This window comes from Equus asinus, chromosome 1, assembly GCF_041296235.1.
Source record: "Equus asinus isolate D_3611 breed Donkey chromosome 1, EquAss-T2T_v2, whole genome shotgun sequence".
NCBI lineage: Eukaryota > Metazoa > Chordata > Mammalia > Perissodactyla > Equidae > Equus > Equus asinus.
In genome coordinates this window covers 94,409,597-94,417,426 of record NC_091790.1, presented here as the reverse complement: position 1 = coordinate 94,417,426, position 7,830 = coordinate 94,409,597, and the positions used below count along the sequence as shown (strand labels likewise).

Below are 7,830 nucleotides of genomic sequence, written 5' to 3'. Positions count from 1 at the left end.
AAGATTCCAGGGAACAAAAATCACTGAAAACATTTTTCAGAAGAATTGCTAAGTGTGATTACTAAGTAATATCTGTTAATAGTTATTAAGAAGGAATGTATTTTAGGTGATAGAAGAGAAAACACATTTACCCAACTTTAGGATCTGGACTACATTTGAAGTTTGCAAGTGAATATTAACTTTTTTTCTAACTTTTTTTGTTTTTGAAAAATGTCATCCCAGTGTTAAGAGAGAAGGTAAAAAGGAATTCAAAAACCTGTTTGCATACAGAGTAGTGACAATCGCTATTTCTTACCAATAATGATTCAAATTTATAATAAAATGCAGAGGGAAAAATGTTTTGGTTTTAATTCTGCATATAAATTATTCATTCAGATCATTATTCTGTGAGAGAGCCATTCAGATAGTGTTCTTAGAGACATGGATAGCAGAGGGAGAAAATTTAGGTTATATTTTAGTGATTTTTGTTTTTCTAAATGGATGGTACTTAAAAAAAGGTAAAAATTTTAACTATCAATAATTATGCTTTAGGAATTTTAAAGAAAATGTATTGTTTAGAATTTGCTTTAAAGAAATATTAAATACAGTGATAATGTGCTCTTTCTTATGCAATCTACAGAACTTGCTGAAGTCTCAGACATCACTGAGTCCTCACACAGTGTACTAGATATTTCTTGTTTTGTTACTCTGAAATCATTTCCCTTCTTCTAGAAAGTGCAAAATTTCCTACTTTTGCCTGTGCCACTCAACATAATTCTTGGTAAAATTTTCAATCTAAGGTCCTTGGTCAGCAGGCAGGCACATCACCCATTATGGGTGAATCAAGAGCCCTTCTTCAGAGGTTTATACCTTGAGCTAAGTGACACCAGAACCAAGAGGGTCATAGCTGTTTAATCTGATTGCTTGGACCTCAAGACCCTGCCCATTAGTTCCAGCTTCTCAGACTCCTCGTTCTTCTCTGGTTCTGTCTTTTTGAGGCCTATTTCTTCAGCTTTCTCTTAGTTAAAAGAAAATCCCTGTCTTTCCAAAAACACCCAGATTGCTTAAGTTTTCTGAAGTTCATTTCTCCATTGTAAGCAAAGATTCTTGTCAATTCAGTTGACATCCCCACAGTTGGTTAAATGAGCTTATAATTTTACCGTTTTGACTAAAATAATTTGATTCAATTTCATTTTCCTGGCAACCAAAAGGATCTTGACTAGAAGTGATGGCATTGGTAGCAATGCCCAAAGCCATGTGAGATCTATAGGAATCTCTCTAGGCTCACAGAAAAGAGTAGGTTTACTGAATATTTGAGCATTTTGATATTAATACTTATACACGAGGTGTACTTAGCATGTACCAGGCATTTTAAGTGCCTTATAGATGTAAACTCATTTAATTCTCACATCTTAGGAGTTAAGTATAGACTTTATACAGTGTGTCTTTTAAAATGCAAGACATATTATGCCCTCCTTGAGGACGGGGACTCAGTTTTATCTAGTGTAGTATTCCCTTGTCTACCATGATACATGACATGTAATGGGCACTCGATAAAATTTTGTTAAATTAGTCAAATAAAACATGCACATCATTATACACTCATGACTGTTCATAGTGGATATCTATGTATATATCAGCATAAACTCTTTTCTGAAGATAAATATTCCCCTCTCTCACTCCTTCTGTATGCATATATTGTTATCAGAGCATGTCACACTAGCATCATGTGATCTAGCATACACACCTTTGGGAGTCTGGGAAGTGAAGAAAAATAGTAAATTTGTTCTATATCCAGCAGTTGAAGCAATAAGATGTAAAATACAGAAAGACTTTGTGCTATGTTCTGGACCATGTTAGTAAAGCAATCTTCTTTGGTAAGAAACAAGAATTAAATTAGCATACGAATAAAAGCATGAGTGAGAATCATAGGTCCAGATTCTAGCTGTTCCTGAGGCCCAAATAAATTCCTGCTTTTGCATAATTTCATCGTTCAACCTTAGAGTCCATGATGCATCTCTTGTTCTTGTAATAAAAATTTAATTTCTCTAAGTAGATTGCCACATGAATTGTTATCCTTTTTGAATTTTTCAGTATGGTAGTCTTTAGCAAAATATTCCTTTTCAACTGTTTAATCCTAATTTGTACAATTTTTAAATTATTTCTTATTCTTCATTACCATTATAACTGACAAAAGAATAACTTTAATTTGTAAATTAAATGGAATAAAGCATTTGAAACAGTTATTTCTCAAGTTCTACTTCATATTTAACTATTATATTGTTATATCATTCAACCGCTCAAAAATGAAGTTTCCAAATGTATTCTCAAATTATCTTTCCATATTTTATTCTACTCCTCCAAATAGGATATTTATACGTCTGTCAGGTGACATTTCTTAGAGTTTGCCCAAATATACCTGAACTTTTTCCAATTTCATGCTTTTTTGCAAATTCAGTTTCCTTCTGGAAATGTCGTTTTATGGAATGAGATTTGCACTGGATCCTGAGTTCCCAAATCCTAGACCATGATAGTCCATTAATCCCTGTTCCATCTGCAGGGGTGACTTGGATTTACCCAAGTGATGCAGGATATCATTATATATAACACATATGACTCCCATAAAAGGTCACTTTTATGAACACAGTCTGTGGCCCCAAAATCCTAAGCCTTCATTACTTCCATTAACTGTGCTGGAAAAATGAGAATTAATGGATGATCTTGCTGCAGTGGCAGGGTGGAAGATGAGAAGTGATCTGAAAGAAAAATATTATAAAGGGGAGAAGAAGTAAAAAGTACCACACATTCTCCATTGGAGAGCTAGTACTCTATTCATTCACCATCAAACTTGTCATCTCCTACCACCCTTCCCTAGTTATATGTTTGACCTGGGAGAGAATTATTTTTCCATGAGGATAAAAGTATAGGAAAGCAAAGAAATCCTTGAGCATTCTGTAGAGGTAAGAATGAATGTCTGTATTCTATTGGTGTTCCAAACAAGATGATAATACCTTGTAATAATTGTATCTCATACATTTTTGTAACCCTATAATATTGAACATGGGGCCTTGCAGACTGTGGTTCAATACATGAATGTTTAATTACTCCAAGCTTTTACATAACCTGACTTTTGGGAAATATACATTCACTCATATATCACCCCTTTATATGATCTCAAGAAGTCCATTATGCATTGGTGAGATCAAAGTGAGAATATTAGAAATTGATAACCAAAATATGGAAATAAATTTTAAAAATATAGTAGTCACCTAAATTATAAAAAATATATGAAAATATATAACCCATCCTAAATTTAGTCACTTTCTAGACAAATTTTAACATGTCTATGTTCAGTATTTTAGCAATAGGTACTGACTGACATGATATATCAACACCAATACATACATAAGTATGTAGTTGATTGTCCAGACTTTGAAGAGAGAAAGGAAGCATGATTCATGGTTATGTTGGAACAACTGGCATAAAGCAGGGTTGTTCTGGGCACACTGGGACACACAGTTGCCCTATTCATAAACTGCCTTTTACACACAATTCAGAATTTTCAAACATCAATACATAGACATTGATGAATACTGCTTAGACATGCTGATATACAGAGAACACACTAGCTTCAGGAACAGTTTCATTTTTAGCAATTATTTAAAGATTTAGTCACATTTTCTTTAATTATTTCACACAAATAAATTTAAAGAGAAAAAGTAAAGCACTGATTTTGGAGTACAAAGCGTAGTTTTATACAAGTAGTGTATATTTTAAAAGATGTAAAATAGTCAACAAGGTACATGCAGAAAACATTTAAAGTGAATTACTCTAGCTTTCAATAAATTACAAAATATAAGATAAAAAATTCAAAACATGGTTGAAATTCTGGAAGTCCACCATCAAAATTATGACTAAAAGTCATGCAAGATTAGAAATTTATAATATTTACATGTTTGAGAATGTGGAACCCATTAATAATATGGATGCCTATTACTTAGTTTTATATATTTACTCAATTTTGCACATTTGAGCTCTCTCTTTCTTCCTATGTCTTTATATAGATGATAGATAGATAAATAGATGATAGACAGATATGTGATAGATATATGCATACATAGAAAGATACATTGATAGATAGGTAAGTCAATAGATGATGATAGATAAATAGATGAGATAGATAGATAGATAGACAGATAGATAGATAGATTATATAAAGTCATTCCAAAGAGCAAAGCATTCCTTTGCCAGAAATGTCAGCATAAGAATACCTTTCTCAAATACTATGATGAAAATGCTGAATACTATAATCACCATGTAAAATAAGCAGCAAAAAAGTAGCTTTCTCCAGTAGAAAACAAGCTATTTTCATGTGTTTGTAATAATTTAGTCTGGTAGTACATGTAAAAGAGGTGCATGGCTTTCCAAGACAGGTAGAAAACATAAACGAGTAATCACCAAATGTGAGAGCATGCAGGATGTTGGAGCCCATAGTGAACTGGAGAGGATGGTCATTCCCCAAGCAAGGGCGTTAGAATGTCATAATGACATATTGTGAAGCCCCAGTATTTCTGAGGGGCAAGTATGGCTTCCTGGCTGCAAGTCTTTAACTAGACCGTTAGAAAAAGGAAATCTAGGGAAACCAAGTAGGAGAGGGTGGACAAGAATGACTGTTTATCAACGAAATATGCAAAGTTTCTTACCCACTTGGTCACGTTAGTTGCACATCCATCTTTAGGAGAAGGTGTTATTGATCCGTTTGAATAAATCAGGAAATTGAGGCTTCACAGTTGTAAATTACAGTTTTGTAGTTCCTCAAGCAGTTTACAGAACAGCTAGCATTCTACAGTGTTTTCTGACACTGAACTCTACTACACAAATATGATAATAATTCCCTTTGTGTTCATCTTCAACTTTTGAAATCAATGCTTTTAAGAAATCTCCTGCACAAAAACATCCATTGTACAATTCTGAGAGACTGAAAGTTGGGTCATGTGAGTTGGAAAGTTGGATCTACATCAGAAAAGTGCTCCTTTTATAGTGGGTAGACATTATCATGCCCTCTGAGGACTGTGCATTTTGACTTTGAGAAAATAGAGTCTTAAGAGCACTTGAGCAGTCTGGCAGAGTTGATTAAAAGTGAGGCCTTTAAACACTGTTATAATGTGGTCTCCAGCTAAATGGAAACATAAGCTATGGCAAGGGTTGGAGCTTCCAACTCTGCTAAGATTAATGACAGTGAATTACCATTGTGTTCCAACAGCATGTGTTTGGGCACAGTGAAAAATGAGACTAAATCCCAACTAGAAGCTCACACATTTCTTTAACAATATATAAAAGCTTTAAATTGTGAAAAATCTTGCCTCATCTCAGAATTTCTGTGTGACTGTGATGCCAATTGGAAGGAGTATGTCTATAGGTATATAGAAACATCAAAAACAAGTACTCTCCTTAAAGATAGAAATCATTTAAAACATCTTTAAGCTCGAATCCTCAGAAATTCTTTGACAGTTATTAACAAATATTAAACGATAGGAGACTGGAACTCACCTTCTTTAAGGCAGTACTCCATGCCAGGTGCTGTATTGGCTGGTTTAAAAGACAGATTTTTTTATTTATTTCTTCGTTCGTTCTTTATTTACTGTTATTCCAAAGGAAGCAAAACACAAAATAAGAATCATTAACCTCATTTTTCAAATAAAGAACCCAAAATTTAAAGGGTAAATTCATCGTTTCTAATAATGCAATGACTTTTGATAGAAGATGGTCACTGACTTAGGGAATGAAGATGATGGTGATCAAGAAGTTTTTCTCAGTTAATCATCTACCTAAATACCTTGGATCCAGGTGAACATAAACAAATTTACTCACTTTCTTGCTTACCCAGCTTCTATTCTTTGGAACATAGTATAAAATAACAAAAAGAGCTGTTTAATTACACATAAAAATGAAGATTCAATGCATTCAATACATATCTGTGTTTTACATATGTGCACATGGAAGTTAGATTTCTGAGTTGGATTCAACGTCAGGTTAGTGGGGCAAGAGCACATGCCATGTGTGTAGATAAAAATAAGTTAAAACTAACAGGCAGAGAAGTAATAGAGTACCCACAATCCTCAGACCTCTCAACACCCACATTTGAGGTCAGGCCTACCAGGTGGTCTGCCTACACCTAGGCCCATATTCCCTTGAGAGGACCCTACCTCGTCCATGCTCTACATGATCTTAGGGTGAGGATGCAGGAGCTTCTAAATGACTCTGTAACTAGGGAACTATGCTGGTCTAGAAAGGAACCTCGATGGAAAAGAGGGGCCTCTCAAGCTGGGTGGCTGGCGCCTGCTTGTCCTTTTGAGTTAACTCAGATCCGCTGGGCCAGCTCTCTGTTAAGCTACAAGAACCTCGGGAAAATGAGTTTCCGGGACTCTCCAGATTTATCGTCTCAGCTCATATAAGGAGAGCTAAGAGGAATGTTCACTCAAATGGAGGAAGCACATCTCACATGGAAGGGCCTCATGCCCTAGGCAGTCAGTGAGGGATGGGGCATAAACTACCCTCAGGGAGCTGAGCCCCTAAGGTGGATCGAAACCCACTCTTCTAGAAATGTGAGAAATAATGTTTTCCAGAGCAAGAAATCTCACCCCGGGGTTCCCAATGTCCCGCTGTGACTCACTTACCCTGGTCTCATCGACTATGGCACTGAGGCACAATTTGTCACACTCATTATGATAGCCAAAGTGCATTATAAACACAGGATTTGTCCCTTTCAATGTCGTACTGTGGGAAAAACAGCGTTCTTGCTTCCATTTTACAAAAAGTTTAAAAATAATGTGGATGACTACTCTCCTGACAGTATTATGATTACTTGATGTTTTAAAAACAATATATGATTTAGAAATAGGGAATAATGCCAAGTGGTGAAAATGTCTTCTCTAAATTTGAAAGAAACATAGTCTATTATTACACTAACAGACGTGATTCAAAATTAAATTTTACTTGTCCATATTAGCATTGATGATCCAGCTACCTAAATATGCAGAATCAGAGGTTATTTGTGTATTTATTTGCATAAGCAATGACTAGTTCAAGTACAGTACTACTACATTTGCGCACCATGCCCTTGAGGAGATGCTCATTATTTAGTCTCTTTTCTTTATCTTCTTTTTTTAAATTTTTTATTTTATTTTATTTTTTAATTAACCCGTTTATTAAAGGCTACCAACGTTTCAAATAGTGGAGCTTCTACTGGTCTTTCAGTTCCTTCAGTTCTATGATGGCTGACTTTAGTGTGACAGCAGAAGTGGTGTCTTGGGTCCAGGCACCACCGGCTACTGTTTTCAGGCAGGATCCATAGTGCTGGATCCCCACACTTCATCTCTTCATCTTGGTTTTGCCACAGAAAGTGCAAGCATACTTAGCATGCTGGCAGATCTCAATTTTTTCACCATTTTCCTGAGGGAGGCACCCTAACGGGTCCCGTATTTACTGACCTTGGAGCACTTGGCCATGTCTCAGAGCAGAGAGCTATTTTCTGATAACCGAATTTCATATTTTTTTCCAGGAAAATGCCACCTTGATTTGAATTCTATTTTTCTGAGTTCTATTTTTTTCTGTTAGGATTAAACACTATTAATCTATGGACAGTAAGTACTTCTAAATTCCAAAATGAAGCAATTGATTTTTGCTGGGATTAAAAATTGCATATTTCAATCAAGGCTAAGAATTATCAGCATAATTATTCTAAAATGTACTCTGAGTTTCTGAGCAAATAACTAAGAGAAGACGAAGGAAAGCAAGGATATGCCCCATAAAAATTAGAGTATAACAGGTATTAAAGGTTTTCTTTGTAAT

General features: G+C 35.1%; 1 pseudogene; it reads right to left on the bottom strand.

The window, feature by feature from the left end:
- Nucleotides 1-7,221: 7,221 nt before the first annotated feature.
- Nucleotides 7,222-7,487, bottom strand: LOC106822885 (large ribosomal subunit protein eL43-like; annotated as a pseudogene).
- Between the last annotated feature and the right edge of the window lie 343 nt (nt 7,488-7,830).